The sequence below is a fragment of the Diabrotica undecimpunctata genome, chromosome 3 (genome assembly GCF_040954645.1).
Source record: "Diabrotica undecimpunctata isolate CICGRU chromosome 3, icDiaUnde3, whole genome shotgun sequence".
NCBI lineage: Eukaryota > Metazoa > Arthropoda > Insecta > Coleoptera > Chrysomelidae > Diabrotica > Diabrotica undecimpunctata.
In genome coordinates this window covers 18,708,015-18,729,742 of record NC_092805.1, presented here as the reverse complement: position 1 = coordinate 18,729,742, position 21,728 = coordinate 18,708,015, and the positions used below count along the sequence as shown (strand labels likewise).

Sequence of the window (21,728 nt, the reverse complement as noted above, 5' to 3'; positions counted from 1 at the left end):
CCATTCAGAAAAAGAAACGGATATCCATATCTCCATTCAAATATCTTGTCCATTACTCTTTTCCTCGACTGATAAAAATTAAAAATACAGGACAAGACCACCCACGGTCTACGGAAAATGCGGTAAGGGACACGGGACACTTGTCGATGTGTCATAATTTGTAAGTTTAACTCAACCGTCAAATGTAAGGAATGTGAGCGTAGTTTAGTTTAATCGGGAACACAAATAAGGGGTAGTAGAAACTAAATAATACCATTTACTATCTGCAATGAGAATTAACTATAATTTCAGTTGAGAATACGTTTATTTTGATGTTTTGACTTCCACTTCGGAAATCGTTCTTGAAATACAAAGAATGGAATTTATACGTGGAAAGTTCTGATAGAACAAACGACCTCTTTATCTACAAGTGTATTTAATACAACTAAAACGTTCTTATTTATGATTACAGTATATAATATTTGAACACTTTACAATCTTATCGTTTAAATCAGTGCACGGTACATTGTACGAAAATTGTTAACATATTGCCTTAATTTTATGGTTTATTATAACTAGGAATGTAACCGAATTAACAATTTTCGTAAATTGTCTATTAGTGAGAGGTATGCTTGCTAATTTAAAGTGCAATTTTGGTGGGAATATCCCTTCGGAATGCCACTGACCTGTCTCAGAATTTTTCATTATTTCAAATAATATATAATAGTTACTATAAAAATGGCGGGTAGGAACTCCTTTGGAGTCCCTTGGATTCCATCGGATAGTCCTATCAGGGAAAGTGATTCAATCTCTGCCCTCCGCAGATTCCAGGAGCTTCTTGACCCGGGAAGCTAGCACCTGTTAGGGGTCCCCACGGATGAAGTCCAGAACGGCATCCAAGGCGTCGAAGAATATTTTCGGTAAGACGAAGATGGCGGAGTTGGCAACCCCTGATTTTAGGGATAGTATAAGATCACAAACCTAGAAGCGTCTGACCCGGAGGGGGCGGCTTCAAACAGCGTCGGTACTCGTCGAGCGGATGAATTAAAAACTCACCAACCCGCCTTGCCAGCGTGGTGTTTTAAGCCAAATACGTCCCAACAAAATGTCAGATTTTAAAACAAAAACGGATGTACCCCAGGTGAGTATAGCGACCAATCGAAAGTCTCACACTGAATTATCAGTCTGTCCCAAGGAATTTGGGGGGACAAAAAACTGACGATGCGAAAGACGAAAAAACCTTGTAACACTCTTTATATGTACCTACAATGCCAGAACATTATTATCTGAAGAAAAAGTCATCAAAATGGAAATCGAGATGTCAAAAGTAAAATGGGATCTCATTGGAGACAGTGAAGAAAGGCGACAAGGAGAAAACCTAACAACACTAAAATCAGGGCATATATTTTACAGTATAGGTAGTGTCTTAGTAGTTTCTTATAAAGAAACCGACTGCGACTGATTCAAGAAACTTGCAGATAATATAGTAATTACTATTACTATTAAGAAGCATATCCAGAAGAGTAGCCTATTTAATCGTAAAGCTAAACAGAAGGTATAAAATAATGATTATTCAATTATATGCTCCAACAACGCACCATCCGGATGAGCAGATTGAATAATTCTACGATGATACCATAACGGCACTGAAAGAAACACCAACACACTACACCATTACATGCGGCGACTTTAACGCAAAGATAGGTCTAAAGCAGGATGAACAGGAAACAGCACTAGGTAAATTTGGACCCAGAGGCAGAAACGAACGTGGACAAACACAACTAGAAATTCTATTACAATAAAATCTATACCAGATGAATAGTTTCTTTTCTAAAAAAGATCACAGAAGATGGACGTGGAAAAGCCCAGATGGCAAGATCAGAAACGAGATAGACTACATAATCAGTGACAAAAAACATGTATTCAACGATGTCATAGTCCTTAATGGCTTTACCACAGGCAGCAATCATATAATGGTAAGAGCCAAACTAAAATTAGACTTAATAACAGAAAGATCCAAAATGATTGGAAAGAAAGCAAACTCTATTTGGAACGACCTAACGAATTTAAATGAATACATAATTTAAAAAAATAACCATTGAAACAAAGCAACTAATGGAAACTAGAAGAGAAATCAAAGGAAACGAAAGCATTGACGAAGAAAAACTACGAAAAATAAATAAAGAAGTATCAAAAGCTATAAGGAAAGATTTAAGAACGAAACGGTCCACCTAACTATAGAAGAGAATAAAAGTCTGAAAGTCCTGAGAAGACGGCTAAACAATGGAAAATGTGAAATACACAAACTAAAGAACAAAAAATAAGTCCCATATCAAATAGAAAAGAACTACTACACATAGTTGAAGACTTATATCAAGAACTATACACAAGTCAAAGAGAAGACCAAACGAACTTGGAACTTGCCGCATCACGCAAAATCATCAACCAGGGTTCAGAGCTCGTGACAGAGATCTCACTAAGCGAAAGACGCAATGAAAAAGATGCAAAAGTCGTAATAGAAAGCTATAAAGATGGGAGGACGTGCCCTTATCAACCACATAAAAATTTTGGTTAACCTTTGTCTGACAAATTGTTGCATACCGGAAACATGGAACAATGCAGTAACAATTTTATTACACAAGAAAGGAGATAAGACTGCACCTAAAAAACTAAAGACCAATCGGCTTATTGCACCACATCTATAAAATGTTTACCCGAATAGATCATCCAGAATCTGTAAAGCATCATCTTGGGTTCCCTGTATGAGAGCTATACAATCATTAACATATCTTGACCAAAAAACTATTTTGTTGTTGTGAACAAATTTCTGTTCTAAGCTGTCCAAGAAAATATCAGCTAAAAAAGGTGATAATGGAGAACCCATCGCTAAACCTGTTGGTTGTTTATATATTTTTTGATTAAATTGGAAGAAGTTCCGATTAAGACAAAATTTAAGCATGGTTAAGATAGCATCTTTGTCTTTTGCTGATATTGCAATTGTTTAGAAGATTGTGTACTAAAGGTAAAGTTACATCTCTTGGAACAGAAGTAAACAAATTGGAAACATCAAAAGAAACTAAATAAAAACTCTCTTCTATTTTAATGTTATTTAAACGTTCTATTAGATCTAAAGAATTAATTACTATTTAACTGGGAATAAGCCACAATTAAAGGTTAAAATACGTTTATTGACGTTTCAATTTCCACTTCGGAAATCGTTCTCAAAATACAAACATTAGTAAATTAAACAAATTTTGTTGTTGTTACTTAGTGAAAAATTCTTCTAATAATTTAATTTTATCTGACTCATCTATATTGACAATTCAGACATACATTATACATTTTAAAGTAGACGACTTTAAAATGATATTGCCAATATTGTTGAGTTGCGTTCCTGGGACGACTTTACTTATAAGATAGTTCATTCGATTACATGAAATCAACTTTAACTTGAGAATATCCGTCAGAAAAGATCATAACATGTAATTCGTCTTTAAAAAGACAAATACATGCCATTTATTGGTAAGTCAGTAACATATAGAGAATACATCATTTATATTTTTTAAATAACAAACATATAAAATCGGAATTTGGTATTTATTGAAGGTAAACTAAATGCAAGATCAAATACTTACCATGTCGGGATAGTATTATGAGGTTTTTTTCCTGGTTTTTCCCTCATAATTTACTATGGAATCACTAACAGGAGAATTTTACTGTCATCATGGCATGTATTTGTCTTTTTAAAGACGAATTACATGTTATGATCTTTTCTGACGGATATTCTCAAGTTAAAGTTGATTTCATGTAATCGAATGAACTATCTTATAAGTAAAGTCGTCCCAGGAACGCAACTCAACAATATTGGCAATATCATTTTAAAGTCGTCTACTTTAAAATGTATAATGTATGTCTGAATTGTCAATATAGATGAGTCAGATAAAATTAAATTATTAGAAGAATTTTTCACTAAGTAACAAAAACAAAATTTGTTTAATTTACTAATGTTTGTATTTTGAGAACGATTTCCGAAGTGGAAATTGAAACGTCAATAAACGTATTTTAACCTTTAATTGTGGCTTATTCCCAGTTAAATAGTAATTAATTTAAAATGCCACAAGAAAATAGCTTCAGAACAAGATCTAAAGAATTTGTAATGGAGGACTTAGGTTTACAATTAGTGATAGACTGAATTATGTTGTAAATAAATTCTGATAATATAGAAACTGGAGTGTTACAGAAACTTACAACAGGCCTTATGGGACAATTGTGTTTATAGATTTTGGGAAGTCCATATAACCTAGGTGTTATAGGATTAGATACAGTTAACTTTCTGTTGTTATATTTAGTAATAGTATCATTAAACAATTGCTTTTGTTTAATTAATAAAGGTGTTAAGTGAATTTTTTTCCAAAATTACAAAACTGATATCTGAAAGGAAAGATTCTACTTTCTCTATGTATTGAATTTGTTCTAGGATTACATTAAGAAACATTATTTTAATGATATAATCCGTAGACAATTCTAATCCGTAGAAAAACAATGAACGAAATGAGAAAATCATAGGCCGCTGAAAAAAAATCTGCAACTGCAACGTACTCTTCTGAGAGACTGTCATTAGTAGGATCAAGATGTCGCAGAAATATGCCACGATACATATATTCTGTTCTAATTAATGGACGTACTCGAGGAGGAGCAAATTATGATGATTTTAATTATTTTTACTTTTTTTTTTCTCTTAGCACATGTTTGAGAACAAGCTTGGATCTAATATATGTGTTAATGTTTTAGTGTTTATAAACATTCTACAAAACTTTGGCCGTTATATAGGTATCAATTGTTGCCGATCATTACAATGTGCACCGAATGTCCCGATTCTTTTGTGGTTCATCAGTAAATATAGTTAAAATAATCGATTTATTTAACTTACCGAATTATCTATATATTTTTTTAATACACTAGTCGAAGGTTTACACGATCTTTTCTTTCACTTACTTCAATGTACATTCAGAAAGCAGAAGTACACGACTGAATTTATAAAGAATATTTAGCTTATCGGACGATGCACGCTCAAAATATATGATAACCACGAAAAATGTATTTTTGTTTGTATAATATTTGTATGTATAAATATGTTAAAAAAAGATATCTATAAAAAGTCAACATGTAGGTTTTCTTAACCATTCCTCTATATATGATAAATATTTATTGAACGGAGTTATCAAAAAATGTGGTTTAGATTAATATATAGACCAAGAATGCCGGTAATCACCTTAAATAGAATAAAACGAGTATTCAAATATATAAAATTTTAATTTAAAAAATAGATAATTTGAAAATCATCCAGTTGCATCCAGTTAGCAATATGACGCTACATCTTAAAATTACAAACACGTTCTATCAACATCATCCACGGAGATTATACACATGGCGCAGTCCAGATGGACGAGCAAGAAATGAAATAGACTATAGTGTATTTTTATGTATGAGAGAGTAATAAAACAATAAATTATGTATGCAAATCCCTAAACTGTTGATACGGGTGACTCAATGAAAAACAGATATTTGTCAACAAGTTTACAGAAGTATATAGGAAAACAATTTTAAATTGAGTATGACCACCAGGTATAAAGGTTGGAGCAGAATAGAATACAATAGTTGTGAGGGTTACTAATCCCTAAATAAGGTTGCCAGTGTCGGAGTGATGGAGGTTAACAGGTACTAATGAATTTGCAAGAAATGTAAGATGTTTATTTTATTGGTTATATGTAACCAATAAAAGTTTAATAAGTACCTACCTATTTGCAAAATAAAGTTTAATTCTTTAGATAAAATAAAACGTTTTATTTTATCTATTTGCAAAATAAAGTTTAATTCTTTGCCTATTTGCAAAATAAAGTTTAATTCTTTAGATAAAATAAAACGTTTTATTTTATCTGAAATGAGTGCATTCCACGAAGTAAGGGTTTCAACAATCAAACATTTAATTCTTTAATTCCAGGAATCTACGACAGTAATTGACTAGATAATTACCTTCTAAACTTATTCCACAGAAAATGGGATAGTGGGTTTTTCCATTTTGTATATAGGAAGGTCCAAGTGGCGTATTCAAAATTCTTAACAGTTCACTAAGAGTAGGTACTTCAGTTGCAAGGTGCAGTTTATTGTGTATACTAGTGTTATGGAAAATTTGGAAGTGCCGTGTAAACGCCTAAAAATTGGTCCTCTAACAGTTAATGAAAAAACATTAATATTTAATTGTTTTAAATCATTTACAGACAAACGTTTATGTGAAAGTGTTGATGAGACCGTTGAGTTAGTTAGCAGTACACTTGGTGTTGGGAAATCTACGATTTACAGAGTTATTAAAGAAGAGAAATGTGGTAGTTTTCAAATGCCACGTAATGCTCCAGGGAAACCAAAATTTCAAATAGAATATCATTTTAAAGAAGGACTTCGACGGAAAGTGCATGAATTCTTCTTTAGACAAGAATTTCCAACATTGGATAAAGTTCTTGTCTCAGTTCGAGATGATAAGGATTACCCAGAAATGAGTCGAAGTAAGTTATGGAAACTTTTAAAAGAAATAGGCTTCCGCTGGAAAAAGAATCCCAGAAAGTCTATTTTATTAGAAAGAAGCGATATTGTCATATGGAGAAGACATTTTCTAAGAACCATAAAGGAAATGAGAAACCAAAAAAGAAAAATATTTTATCTTGATGAAACATGGATCAACGAGGGTCATACACCAAATAAATTTTGACAGGATGAAACTGTTACAAGTCAAAGGCACGCTTTTGTAAATAACTTATCTACTGGTTTAAACCCACCATCAGGAAAGGGACGCAGGCTGATAATAGAACACATTGGCAGTTCAGACGGTTTTGTTGAAGGTGGTTTATTAACTTTTGAATCAACTCGTACCGGTGACTACCATGAAGACATGAACGCAGATGTCTTTCAAGAATGGTTCGAACAAATGATAGATCTTCTTCCTAAGAACTGTGTAATAGTAATGGATAATGCAAGTTATCACTCCAGACTTATAGAAGGACTGCCCACAACCAAGTGGTTAAAAAAAGACTTGCAGAATTGGCTGAGTTCAAAAAATATTGATAAGATCTATAAGAAAGGAACTTTATTCGTTGTGTGCCCTTCATAAAGAAAAATTTAAAAAAATACGAAATTGATGAAATTGCCAAAAATCGTGGAATGACAGTACTTAGATCCCCACCATATCATTGTGAATTAAACCCGATTGAACTGGTATGGGCACAGATAAAGAGTGAAGTTTCAAGAAAAAATACCACTTTTAAAATTCATGATGTTAAACAGTTGTTTTTGGAGGCCGTAAATAATGTAAAACCTGAAAACTGGGAAAAGGCAGTAAATCACACTATTAAAGAAGAGGAAAAAATGTGGAAGCTGGACAATATTACTGATAAAATGATCGAGCCAGTTATTATAAATCTTGGTTCTGAAAGTTCATCTTCTGAATCTGATTTGGATTTGTAACAAGTAGCTGTAAGTTTTATATTAATATTTTTATTCATCTATTTAACATACCTTAGACGGTTTTAAAAACTCTTTTTCTCTTTTGTAATTTTTAAAAATTAAAAAAAATGTGAATTTTTTAAAACCCTTTTTAATGTAGGCCAGTCAGTTCTAATATAGTGTGTGATAAAAGAGGTCACTTTTGTTTACATACACATAACACTTTATAACACTGAAATAATTCATTTATTTTTTACAATTATTCAAAGTAATTTTTCAATTAATCTTGAGCACGCCCATGGAGTGGTCGGAGCTACCAGTTAAAATTATGCTAATTACTCTCTCGTTCATAAAAATAAACTATAATAAGATCAAGATGGAAGTCGTCGGCCATCAACTGTAAAACATATCCTGGAGCAGACTGTGGAAGCGATCATCAACTCCTGGTATTGAACGTTCGACTTCGTTTTAAAGTCCCCACAAGAAGACCCCTAAGAAAAGTCATGTCTCTAAATCCACCAAAAATCAATGACTTCCAACAAAACCTAGAAGCTCTTTCTTTAGACCAAGTAGATAGTGGCGATGAGAGCACTTGGATCTATCTCAAAGATAAGGTAATCGAGGCTGCAACAGACTGTGAAGCAGCGGTTTCCACGGGCTGTAAGCCGTGGATATCTGATAATACGCCGACTGTGATTCAACGCAGAAAAGAACATAAAACTAGATACGGAACAAACGATGAATAGAGAGCGTTATCGAAAGAAATCAGAAAACAGTGCCGCAAAGACAACACTGGTTCATCATCATCAGTAGATCGACAACCCTTTCTGGGACCTGGCTTGTTTTAGGATTTTCCGCCATTCTGTTCTGTTCCCTGCTTTGTTTTTCCAGTTGGTAATCTTAAGTGTTTTCAGATCTTGTTCCACTTGTTCCATGTATCTAAGTTTGGGTCTTCCCTTTGACCTTCTCCGTACTGGTGTTTGTCTCATTATATGTTTTGGTGTTTCAGTCTCCAACATCCGTTCAACATGGCCCATCCAGCGCAGATGTCCGATCTTTATGGATGTTATGACCTCGGGTTCATTGTATGCTGTGTATAGTTCAAAATTATATCTTCTGCGCCATATCTGTGAAAATGATGAAAAATATATACGTGTCTAAGGATTTTTCGTTCAAAACGTAACTAATAGGTTGTCATCGCTCTGATCCATATACAAGGACCGGTTTTATCAGGTCTTGTATATTTTGCATTTGGTTTTTCTTGCGATGTTGTTAGATCTTAGATGTTTAATTAGTCCATTATATGTTCTATTAGCGATATGTAATCTCTTGATTTCTTCACTGACATCTCCAAGAAATGGAAGAACTAAACCATCAGAAAACAGAAAATTCCACCAAAAACTTAACAAAAGTAGAAAAGAATTTAAACCAAGAACAATGATGTGCAGAGACAAAGAAGGAGATATAGTAGCTCAACAGCGTGAAATACTACATAGATGAACAGAATTCTTCAAAGAAAAGTTTGAATAAAACGAAGATCCACTATATGATGGAATTATACTGGATCAAACGAATACCAGAGAAACAACCCCCCCTTCAGTAGCTGAAATGCGAGAAGCAGTTACCAAACTGAAAAACAACAAGTCACCTGGATTAGACAACATTAGCGCAGAATTAATAAAGGAACCCGGAGACTCCCTATAGAGAGAGAAAGAGTGATCCAGGTAGCAGCAATAGCTTCCCCTACTCAATTCCTGTCCTCACCTCAACACGGCGAAACCCCAAAAACCCGAGAGCAACCTTTTGGAAGATTGTGGTAACCAACCACATTGGGAAATATCGTCTGGACTAACGGGAGCAGGAGAAATGGTCTTAACTAAACTAGATTTGTCATGAACTGGGTTTTAGAAATATTTATTTTCAAACCTAAATCCTTAGATGATTTTTCCAACTCTTTTATCATTCAACATATTCTCCGTACTTTTCATACAGGAAGCACTGTAACATAGAATCCCATCTGTAGCACCTGTTCTGGTTCTTATATTGGCATTTAAAACTATATATCTTAGCGTTAACACATTCGCTGCTGACATTTTTCGAGAGGTGTTACCCAGGAGCGGCTATAACATTTTTCTAAAATATCATTGTAATTGATATTAGAATATATAATAATATTAAATTAATTAAATAAAGTGTATATTTATTTATAAAATGAGATTTGAGTTTTTGACTCCGATGGGAGTCATGCGCACCTGGCTAAGAATTTCTAGTGTATCGCTGACTGACTCCGATCGGCACAAGGCAAATTAGAACGTTTTTCTAGAAAAATAATTATATAACGAAATTTTAGAAAAAATATGTTTATTTATTCTTTGAAATACAGAAAGATTCACACAATTGATTTGATTTTAATTCACATTCAGCAATTTCAGAGCATTCAACACAAAATCCGGGTTGATCAGGAGATTTTTCGCATTGATATACTGTCTGCTTTCGAATTTTGTTTTCGGAGCATAAGGCTTTCTCTTTGCTCGTCCCTTATTAACCACAAGAAATTTTAAAATACTATGTCTGGAGGCAGGAATATTTCTTGTTTTTCACAGTTTGAATAGCCCGGCATACTTTCCGATATTTTGAATCACGAAACTACCACAGCAAAGAACTGGTAAAATTTTTTGACACTTACACTTAAGTCCTCACTCACATTAACTAACGTCGGCGTCATACTAAGTAAAATATACCGTCTTAAAAATCAACGGGTTGCTGCCCCCGAACGGAGTCATGCGCACCTATACAGCGTTCCACGTTAAGAAAATAACATTGCGGAGATAGGGCCATGTATTTCTTATGGACGATAGAAGTGCAGCGATGCCACGATGAACACAAGCACGATTCAGGGTTGTATAATTTGTATTTTCGTTTTCACAGACATGAATTAAATAATTGTTTTTTAACGTAATTGACCAAAAGTGTCTATTCGAAACAAGAGATGAAACGTGGGGAAAATGATTTTAATTAAATAAATAGTATTTACAAAAGATAATTTTATTTTATCTTATTTTAATTATAGTAACGACAGTTTATTTGTTTTTCGGTAAGAATATCATATACCATGAATCATAGAAATCAGTAGAAAATATTGCTTAGTTAAATCATGCACTTTGCCGGCTATTAAAGATTTAAAAGCAAATAAACGGACCGCTTGGAATGCGTATATCTAATTACTAATTGCAACTTAAAATAATACGGTGTGCGTATGTCAGCGATTTTATGTCGTTATCTGAGACTACATAATGATAATAATGCTTTGTGGTTCTTCAGTTGTTATTCTGACTTTACAGTTAAATGTTAATTGAAAATGGAAATTCGAAAAATACATCGACAATCTAGTAAACCGCATGCCTGAGAGTTTTGGAACACTGATCTCCATAAGCCTAATGTTATTTTCTTAACGTGAAACGCTCTATAGCAAAGAACCACTTTGACTCCGATCGGAGTAATGCGCAGCGAAAGTGTTAATCCAAACATTCATCACATCAGATTCTGATTATATATCTGATCTGATGCAGATAATTTAAATATCTGCCTAATATAATATCCTATTATCCTCTTTACCATATAATATTTTGGTTGGTTAAAAATAAACGTCATAGGACAAACACTAACTAAAAAGAAATATTACACAGAAATAATGGGATTTAAAAGGTAGTATATTAAAAATAATCCTCTAAAATTTTTAGAAAAGTCACTGTATTGACGACCTAAATAAAATCAAAGGAATCGGTTTCCCCGCCACTGAATACATTCATACGCTGGCTCAATAACAATTTTAGAAGAATTCCAAGCTTCTTTTGTTATTACACACCAGAATTTCCCCCTGCAGAGCAACCACATGTTACACAGATGGCTTAAAATTCCCGAATATAAAGATATATATATTACATAAAACAGAACAGCTACCGTGGAAGTTTATGTTAGGACGTTCTTTTTTGGGTTTTAATGTATGAGTTAAAAGTGCACTAAAATCTTATAGTAAATCTTCACATTCAGCTATAAAACTTTTTTGAAAAATACAACGCTGAATAAAAAAAGGAACATCTTCATAATTTATAACTTTAACTTTAATAATAATGAACTGGAACTTACAAAATTTTATTTTTCAGTAACTTTTAATTTCTGAACATTTCTTTCTAACGCCCTTTTCACTGTTTCTATGATTGCTACTGTTACCGTCTTTTGTGAAATAATCTAGTGTTGCAACCTTTACTTAGAGGACAAAAAAAACTGGCCAGTTGGAAATTTTATATATATATATATATATATATATATATATATATATATATATATATATATATATATATATATATATATATTTACATACTTCTTCTTCTTCAGCTTTAAGTAGTCCAACTTTGGACATAGGCCTCCCCAAAATCAATCCAGTGTTTTCTCTTTTGCGCCACTTGCTTCCAGTTGTGTCCTCCGATCTACTTAATGCCATCAGCCCATCTCATTTGTGGTCTTCCTCTGCTTCTCTTTCCTAACCATGGCCTCCACTGTTGTATTTCGTGGTTCTATCTTTCATCCATCAGTCGGGCATTGTATCCTGCGAAGCTCCATGTTAATTTGGCAGCATGTTCTCCTGCGTCTTTTACTTTGGTTTTGCTTCTAATCCATTTTTTTTTTGTTTTTTGCCGATAAGTCTCACCCCGAGCATTGATCTTTCCATCGCTCTTTGTGCCTTTACTATTTTATCCATATTAGACTTGGTGAGTGTCCACGTCTGTGAACTATACATGATTATAGGGAGGATACACTGATCGTAAATTCTGGTTTTCAAATATTGTTCTATTTTAGTGCTTTTCAAGGTCCAACTCAGTTTTCTAAATCCTGCCCAAGCTAACCTTATTCTTCTGGTAATTTCGGCATTTTGATTTACTTTGTTAATTTTCATTATCTGTCCCAGATAGATGTATTCGCTTACTGTTTCTAAATTTATGTCGTTCAACGATATTTCTCTAATGTTCGGTGTATTTGTCATTATTTTTGTTTTTCCCAAGTTCATCTTAAGACCTACTTTTTCCGAAGCTTGAAATAGTTGCGTCATCATCGTCTATAGTTCTTTGAAACTTGTAGCGAATATTACAATGTCATCAGCGTATCACTCAGTTTTCTTCCATTAACATTTATTCCTTTATCTGCCCAGTTAATGTCTTTGAATACGTCTTCCAGTCCAAGTATGAATAGCTTTGGTGAGATAACATCTCCCTGGCGAACTTCTCTGTTGATTGGTATAGCTTTGGTTTTCGCATCTATTTATATTTTCATTGTAGCTTTCTTGTAAATATTATGTATGAGCATTCTGTAACGGGAGTATATCCTGCAGATGTTCATAGCTCTCTCTATTGCCCTCTTTCTATTGTTAATATTTACATACTAACATAAGAAAATCCAAACATACATATAGACACAAGAAACTAGAAACCTTAGATCAGTAGTCAAGAGTAAAGCGATCATTATCAAACAGAACACACAACTCAAAGTAAATGACGTAAGAGCATATAAAGGAGCAAAATGTGGCAGCGATCACTACCTAGTCAAAACGAAGATATATGAGTCGACTAGATGCAAACCTCTGTATTTGCAAAAATTGTAAAAATTGAGTTTCAGCTCAGTTATTTGTCACATGTTATAGGCCGATGTAGAAATTCAACTGCAAAGTCAGGTATTTGCTAAGAAATAGGCATTAGAAATCTTGAGTCAGATGCAAAACTCTGTATTTGTGAGCCCATGCCAGTTGCATAACGGTTTAACTGCAATTGGCCAATCGCTTACATCGTTTCAGTTAGATGACACGTCACATGTGCACATGCCAATTACGCCATAATACGCCATTATGAAGGCGCACATGCAACCTTATTTGATGGACTGTTTGTTGTTTGAGTGCTAAAAACACCAAGTTTATTGCAAATAATTGACATTATGGATCTTCATGTGCATATTAGATCTTGTGAAAAAGGAAAACGGAGAGAACGAGTTGTACAAACAGAAAAATGGAAACGAAATGTAATGAAACTTAAGAGGTAAGAGGTGTCTATAATTAACTAGATAGGTTCGGACTTATTGTCAATATTTTTAGGCATAAACCTAAGGATTTACCCGGGTTTCCCATGTGCAATCATACAAAGAAAGTGTATTGTTGTAAAGATTTAAAGATGCGAGACATTCAGCGGTTCCATAATAATATGTATTCAACCACTGACAAAATAAAACAAGATATTTTTTTGGTGAAATTTTGTGAACGTCAAAAGCCCTTCGAGTACAAACCTACATGGAATTTCAATTAAATATTTTGTTCCTACAGTAGAGGGGGGACCTTTAAGAGTATGCAAGAGAGGATTTGTTGGAATCTCTTAAAGTTCTGAAAGAATAGAGCGTGTTGTAAGGTTTGTTATCCGGAGTGAAATACCAAAAGACAAAAGAGGGGGAGATACAACAAAAGATAGATTTGATCCAATAAAATTATCTATCCAAACATTTATGGGGTGTTTGAACGGTGCAGAGATATAACAGAGGATGATCAACTATATTGTATTTACCATGTGATCTGGATTTTACAAAGCTTTACAGAATATACAGTCAACGTTATTCACATCATTCCGTAAACTTATCATATTTCCGAACATACGTTAATGAACACTACAACATATCATTCGGCACTTATCATCATCATCATTAGCTCATTAGCTCAGAAGGAAGGAAATTTTGAAAAAAGAAAATTCAGAAGAAGAAAAGTTAAAGGTTATAGCACAGAGTTCATACGTTAAGAGCTAAAACCATTTATTTTTTTGTTAAAAAACGAATCAAATCATAATATACAAATATTTTCTTTTGATTGTCAAAAAAATCTTTCCTTACCAAAGCTTCCCGACCAGGCGCCTTATTCCTAGCAGAAAATAAATTTTTATAATTTCGAAATCGTGGCTGGAAATTCGAAATCTCATCTTTCTTCTGCAAATGTGACGTCGTGGCTGGAATATGAACATCCAAAATATTCAAATGCTGTTTCGTCTGTTGTACATGATACTCTCATAAAATTAAACTTTAAAAATCAAATCGAAAAAGTTCACCTATTTGCAGATAGATAAAACAAAAATAGCACGATGCTGTCTATGATAATCTACTGGTTGGTTTATGAAGTACCTGGTCACATCAAGGAAGAGGAGTGACGTTGTTAAAAAAACCTTCCCAGTGGCATTTTAAATGTAATGCATCGAAAAGATTTATATTTTCTAAGGACAAAGATCATAATATGGCCACGGTAAGGGAGGAAATATTTAAATATTTTATCGTTCTGACATAGGGTTCAGCAAGTCTATAATATGAAAAGAGAAAAAGATTTTTTAGAGAAACAGATTGGATGTTCATTGAAAGGAGATAAATCGTCCATTCATTCATTCATTTTGGCTTTACAACCCTGTGTGGGTCCTAGCCTCCCCAATAATTTTTTTCCAGTCGATACTATCGATCACTTTCCTCCGCCAAGCACGTATTTCCATATTTCTCATATCTTGATCTATGTTATCTAGGAATCTTGTTCTTGGTCTTCCTCTTCTTCTTTGACCAATAGGTCTATCAAGGAGCGTTTTTCTAGCTGGGTCGGTTTGCTCCATCCGCATTACATGGCTTACCCACCTCAGACGTATATTCTATAGAGTTCGAAGTTGTATCGTCTTCTCCAGACACCATTTTCATTTACCTCTCCATAGATTCGCCTTCTCTATAGAATCCTTCTCCATAGAATCCTCTAACGGGATTTCTTTGTCCTATGCTGCGTTTAGGTGATCACACATGTGCTCTATTGGATTTAAATCTGGGCTAAACGGTGGCCAATCCAATCTTCGAATTTGAACCTCGTCAAGAAAATTACTCACTATGGCAGTGGCATGTGGTCGAGCATTATCGTGCATTAACATGAATCTTTCATATCCAATTTAACCAACATATGACAAAACATGATTTTGCAGGATGTTTTAATCGTAAGAATCACCAATCATTCGTCCAATCACTTCCACAAGTGCACTATGTACCTCCCATCTCATACCTTCCCAAAAAATTATGCCATCAACTCAAAAACTAACGGTCGGGGCGAGACTTCAGCTGGCGAATCGTTCTCCAACTCTTCTGTAGACGTAGTTTTGACCATCTAGCTTCCATAATAGAATTCTGGTCTCATCAGTGAAAAGAATGTTTTTCCAGTGGTCGATATTCCACTAGATAAGTGTTGTTGCAAATTCCAAACGACGCGACGAGCTTTATGATTTTGGAGAAGACGTGGAACTTTGGCGGGGCGCTTGGGCTTTAAGTTTGATCTTCGTGTAACTGTTTGTGAGCTCACATTAACTTGTCTAACATTTAATAGCTCATTTCTTAGGTGCATCGAAGTCAATGAACGATTTCGTGTAGAATTAAGAACCAAAAAACGGTCATCAATTGCGGTTGTGCACCTTGGGCATCCTTGACCAGGCCTTCATACAAAATTTCCTGTTTCGCGGTACCTTTTTAGAGTATTCGAAACTATAGATTCAGTTGTGCTGAGACGTCGTGCGATACCTTTTTGTGCATATCCGTCCTCGTACAAAATTACAATATGTGCTATTTGGGCTTCATCGTAGTGTCGAATTGGAATTTTTTATGATAAAATGTATGAATGACACTACCCACTGAATAAACATCAAAATAAACGTCAAAGTATTTCAAACCAGTTGAGTACATCAGCCTATTATATGAGTATTATCAGTAGTCTAAAATTATTTTGAAATAATAGTGACTACAAAAAAAAAACTGGAAAATTCCAAAATATTCGATATTTTTGTCCATGAGTGTATATTGGGTAAAAAAATTTGAAACTTTTAAAAAATTGTCAAAAACTCTATAAAAAAAAACTAAAAATTAAACTATGGGTAGTACTTAGATAACTGTTGAATTAAAAAAGGCAACTACATATAAAATATTTAAAAAAGATCAAGATTATGGTCTGCAACAATCACTGACTTTCCTCATGTTCCTATTTCCTGGTTTAGTAGAGGAACTTTCGTTATGGTTATGTTTTCTTGTACGAGATGAAAGTCAGCTCTCTCATCTAAGTATATTTTTACCTTATATATTTTTTTATCTTCCGAATATTGGTCAACATTTGAACTATCTTCATTGTCATTGATACCTTCATCCGATATGTCTGAATTACTCTCGTGTGATTGGAATCAATATGCTCATTCAATAAAACAGCATCTATATCACTAGCATCACTAACAATCTCAATAACAGTTTCTTCAAAATCTTTGGCCAAAACAGATATTTTTTTGAGAAACTAGCCAAACTCCCAATTACTACTCAGTAACATGAACACACAAGTGTCTTACAAACTAGAATCACTTTATTTTATCCTATATTTCAGGAATAAGTTCTTGTACTGACTTGAAATTCAATGGAAGGATAACTGACCCTAGGCAGTTTAAGATTAGTAGGTATTGCTAACTGCATTGTCTCACAGACAAGACCTTTTTGGTTAAGGATTAATGATGGAGCACTGAAATTATGAAGGTACATAATGTCGAATATTGAATAATATTTTAGATAACTCTCTTTGGTGTGTTGGATGGGATATGTGTTTCATTTTAAGGATGCCTCTTTAGATAACTATCTTTCTTCTTCGGACACTCACACTCTATGAACAACTAACTTATTATCTGCAAGAACATGTCAAACCACATTCCACCTGGTATGCTACAGAATACCTTATTGAAGTTGGATATATTTACTAAATTTGGCATGTTTCCAGACAGAAATTGTATGGAAATATCTGGGACTATTTTGGCAGATATGTAAGAAGTCATGAGAGACCAACCCAGTAGTACATTCGAATTCTAATTGATGGAATGTTGTAAGAATATGTGGTAATATGATTCAATAATACAGTAGACTCCCTCTATAACGAGAACTGAAATGACAGACTAATTACCTCGTTATAAGCCGATCTCGTTATATCAGACAATCATAATACTGTGCATACATATAAATCTGTAGTTTTCTAAACCATTAACTTCCTATAGTGAAGCCATTCGGAGCAATATAAGATGCTAATAAATATTGTTTGAATGGCGTTTTTGAAAAAAAATTATTTACTTTTATTGTCAATGAAATATATTAAAACATAAAAGAGTTGTTTACTTTTATTATCAATGATATACGTTAAAACAAAAAAGCTGTACTTATATTTTTTTCCAACTACATAATGTATAAAGCGTATTTTCAAGGATAACATAAACTATTGCTTCTGCAATTTTAAGAACTCTGTTATTTTTAACTGCTTTAAATGGTCCAGTATCATTCATTATATTTTCTAAAGATGTGAAACAGTTGTATTTATTCATTGTAAAGAAGTTTATTGCGGGCTGCAGTTAAGTTTATTGAGGGGCTGTTTGAAAAGGTATTTATTTATAGCCACGACCGGACTAAAAACGTAAAAAACACGTTTTTGGATCTTATTTTCTCTCGTTATAACCAAATTTGCCTCGCTATAGACGGTTATAGTTCAATAGAAATTTCACGGGACATCTAATGTATCTCGTTATAAGCGAAACCTCGTAATAACAGTGTTCGTTATAGAGGGAGTATACTGTACATAATTTTGAAGAAAATCAAGCTAGCAAACTGAATTAAACACAATGTAGATGAAGACTAACTCAACCTGGCATAGAGGATGGTTCAAAAGTTCTATTTCACCACAGCCACAGCCTGTCTAAACCTAACAAAATAAAGAAAATAATTTTTTCTCATAAACTGTATATAAATCTGGCCTTATTCAGAAATTTGAATGATCTAAATTAATCTGGGACAAATTTCCTTCTACTTCTAAAAATTAACAAAATTGGGCCATAAATAAAAACGTTGTAAGATCAAAATTTGTTAATATTTTAAAGTGTTGGTTTTTTCTGCATTTGGGTATAAAAAGTGTATGAACAACTTTGAACTGTGTTTATTATAAAGATGTTTAATGTAACAAGGAATTTTGAGATATTTTTCAGCCCATCTAAATCCATCATCCAAATGACTTTCAGGGTTTTAATATAAATGTTAATTTCATATTTTTTAGCAAAACTTTTAGATGTTTACTGCTAGATGTAGACTGTTGAGAAATCTATTTAAGATGACATTATTATCAGAACTTCCTTTCAATGCCTTTTTCACATCCTAAAAATTAGCCATATACGTGACAACCTATTCCTTGTCCTGTATATAACATATACAGGGCAAGGAATAGGTTGTCACGTATATGTTTTTTTTTTATATTTTCTATATATGTATTTTCGAATTTATAATATCAAAGATCTTTATGAATGTTTATTATGTGATGTACAATTCTAGAGTACTTGTGTAAAGTACTCTACATACCTATATGATTCATCTTTTTTTATCATTGAAAAACATTTATAAATAAATCATACATAACTTAGCCTGCATAACTACTTCATTGTTTTTAAAGCCAAAAAGCCATCATCTATAAAATCAATTACCAAAACTTGCATGAGTGTCATAAACATTGATGAAACAAAGTATTTAGATAATTTATATATTGAAAAAAAATTCAAAAATGATTATTGGACCAGGAACAGTTATTTAAAAAAAAAACAAAACCAAATAAATTCAAAATAACAGCAGACTTGACAGTTGTTTTATGAATAACAAATCTTGTTTTTACCAAAAAAATTCAATGTTAAGGTTAAATTTTACCTTAATTTCATAGTAAATTATTATTTATCTAATCAATGACCCTTCAACTGATTATTCAATTTTTTGGTTTAATAAATACTGTAAAGGTTTAATAACTACTTAAATTAGGTTAAATAAGTACAAAAGCATTGAACAAATAATAATGATAAAAAATATATCTTTGACCTACTTTGCAACAATTAATTATAAAAAAGTTTGGAAATATGGTTATTAAAAAGTATAAATGTTTAGACGCGTTCACACGAAATTAAAGAAATGTAATTAACAATGAAACAAAAATGAGAAATCTTAATGATAATATTATTAAATATTACTGGAATGTGAAATTGAGGATCTTGAGCGGCTACAGAATTGGGGGAAAACGATCCGAGTGACCCCATTAGACAAATATTTAGAATTCCGTAACAATTGTCGATGAAAAAGTTGCTAGGTCGAGCGTACGATATAATTTCACTGCCAATTTTAACATACTCGTGAAGCAAGAAAACAAAAATATTTTTGCGGCAGAATATTTGGACAATCAGGCCATAAAATGATTGTTTTTTTAAGAAATTATAGTAAACAATGTAAAACAAACATTTGATTAATAAAACTCAATGAAATTTAAAATAAAAACCAGCGAAGCTCTCAGTAAAATCAACAAAAACAATACTTACAAACACTGCAGGAGATTAATAAAAACAACTAATAACTTACACCCTTAAAATCAATACTCTGATCCCCCTTTAACCCTTGTACAACATTTTGACTTACCTTATAGCTTTGGATATCCTTAAATAGGTAATTAATAGAGAAGAAATTAATTAAACACAAATAATAACACAGTTTTTCACAATAAAACTCACTAACAAGCAAAACTGTTAAAAGAATTTGACATTTTAGTCGAACCTGTGAGTTTGGTATGTTTGGAATGTCAAATATTTACATTGGCCACCTACTGGGAAACCTCTCGATTATTACACCCCGTTTACACCAAACAAAACGCCGAATTCAAATTACGTCTAAAAGAAAACATGTACAGAACAAATATCAGTAGTTTTTAGAACAAAATACTAAATTGCATGTTTAAATAAATCAAAATCGTTTATAAATGTCTGAAATTATTTGATTAAAATAAACAATCAAACATATTCTAGCTTTGTAACTGTGTCTTCACGGAGTGAGTAGAAATATTTTGCACGAGATCAACACGACCGTGGGTGAAGGTAGTTTTGAGTATGGGTTTGAATGAATATGGGAAAGTTCTTGTGCTTACGATAGTCAAAAAGAATGCGGTACCAAAATTTGATTCCTTAAGAGTTGATATGCGCGGTAAACGGTTTGGACTCGCTAAAATATGGGGAAACGAATTTTTTGGACAATTCGATGGAGATTCTAAATAAAAGAACAGAGATAATATTTTTTTTTTAAATTCTTACAATATGTATTACAATATATAAATATATGACAGCATGCATTTTGTTTTTGTAGAAAATAAAGCCTAAAAAGTTGTATTTATGATTTTCAAAATTTTAACTGGAATCTCGTGATCCCCATTTACTGGCAACCAACCAAACAGCAATATTAAAAATGAAATAAATGAACAAAAATTTATATTCTGGTTTTTTATTTATCGTTTGTATCCAACTGAAGAATTATATTTTTGTTATCATACAATATTGTTTTATGTTTTATTCTCGCTATTTCGTTTATCTATAATAAAAGAATCACACTATCAATTTTATTTTGAAAAGCTATGGAAGCTGTATTCAGCAGGTCGAGGGATATCTTGCCAAGTACATAGAATCATTCGGCTCTATGTACTTGGCAATTTAATCTTCATAGATTTCTGTATCTTCTTTAACATTTTTTATGACGATTAAACTATTCATAACTTTTGCCCAGTTTTTCAATTTCTTTACCATGTTCTTATCTTTTACCTTTTATTTTACATCACATCTAGTATTTCAACATTTATCCACTGTTTTCTTTTTGTTCTTGTTCTAAAATACTCGTCTTTATTTTTATGTAGTCACTTTTTGCTCTATATATTGTTATATTTCTTGTTTCTTTTATGTATCTTTAGTTAATCTCAAATTATATTATCCTGTTTTGATTTTTTGATTGTTTTCAGTTAGTTTGAAACGGAGTTTGCGCACCAGGAGACTGAGCGATTTTACGTCTGCTCCAAAATATGCCCCAACTGAGGTTATTGTATTTCTAAATCTCTTCGTCAAGCTAGAAGAAAAGTAACCGTAATTTTAACTCAAGGATTTTGTAGCAAGTGTCGATTGGCTAGACTGTTGGAAAAAACGGTATGGGGTCAGACAACTTATTGTATACCTATGCTGAAAATTTTATTGGGGACATGATGAGTCTCTTACCCTTTAAAGAAGCATTTCAAAAGTGAATTGGAATTGAAAAGGAACGCTTCACAGAAGCGAAGGTTTGATAGAGGATCAGATTTACAATACAACAAGGGA

At 32.8% G+C, this 21,728-nt stretch overlaps 1 protein-coding gene across 2 annotated transcripts in view; it reads right to left on the bottom strand.

Annotated features, from left to right (window-relative positions):
* The window catches only part of Tgi (Tondu-domain-containing Growth Inhibitor), a 76,982-nt gene extending 56,786 nt beyond the window's left edge, over positions 1 to 20,196 (bottom strand). Inside the window, exon 1 of one of the 2 annotated variants that reach the window (XM_072525386.1) lies at positions 20,020 to 20,196. The gene's annotated coding sequence lies outside the window, so the exon portion shown is untranslated. Of the gene's footprint in view, positions 1 to 4,909; positions 5,043 to 20,019 lie in introns of those variants that run through there. The other variant, XM_072525387.1, reaches the window with a different exon arrangement.
* Between the last annotated feature and the right edge of the window lie 1,532 nt (positions 20,197 to 21,728).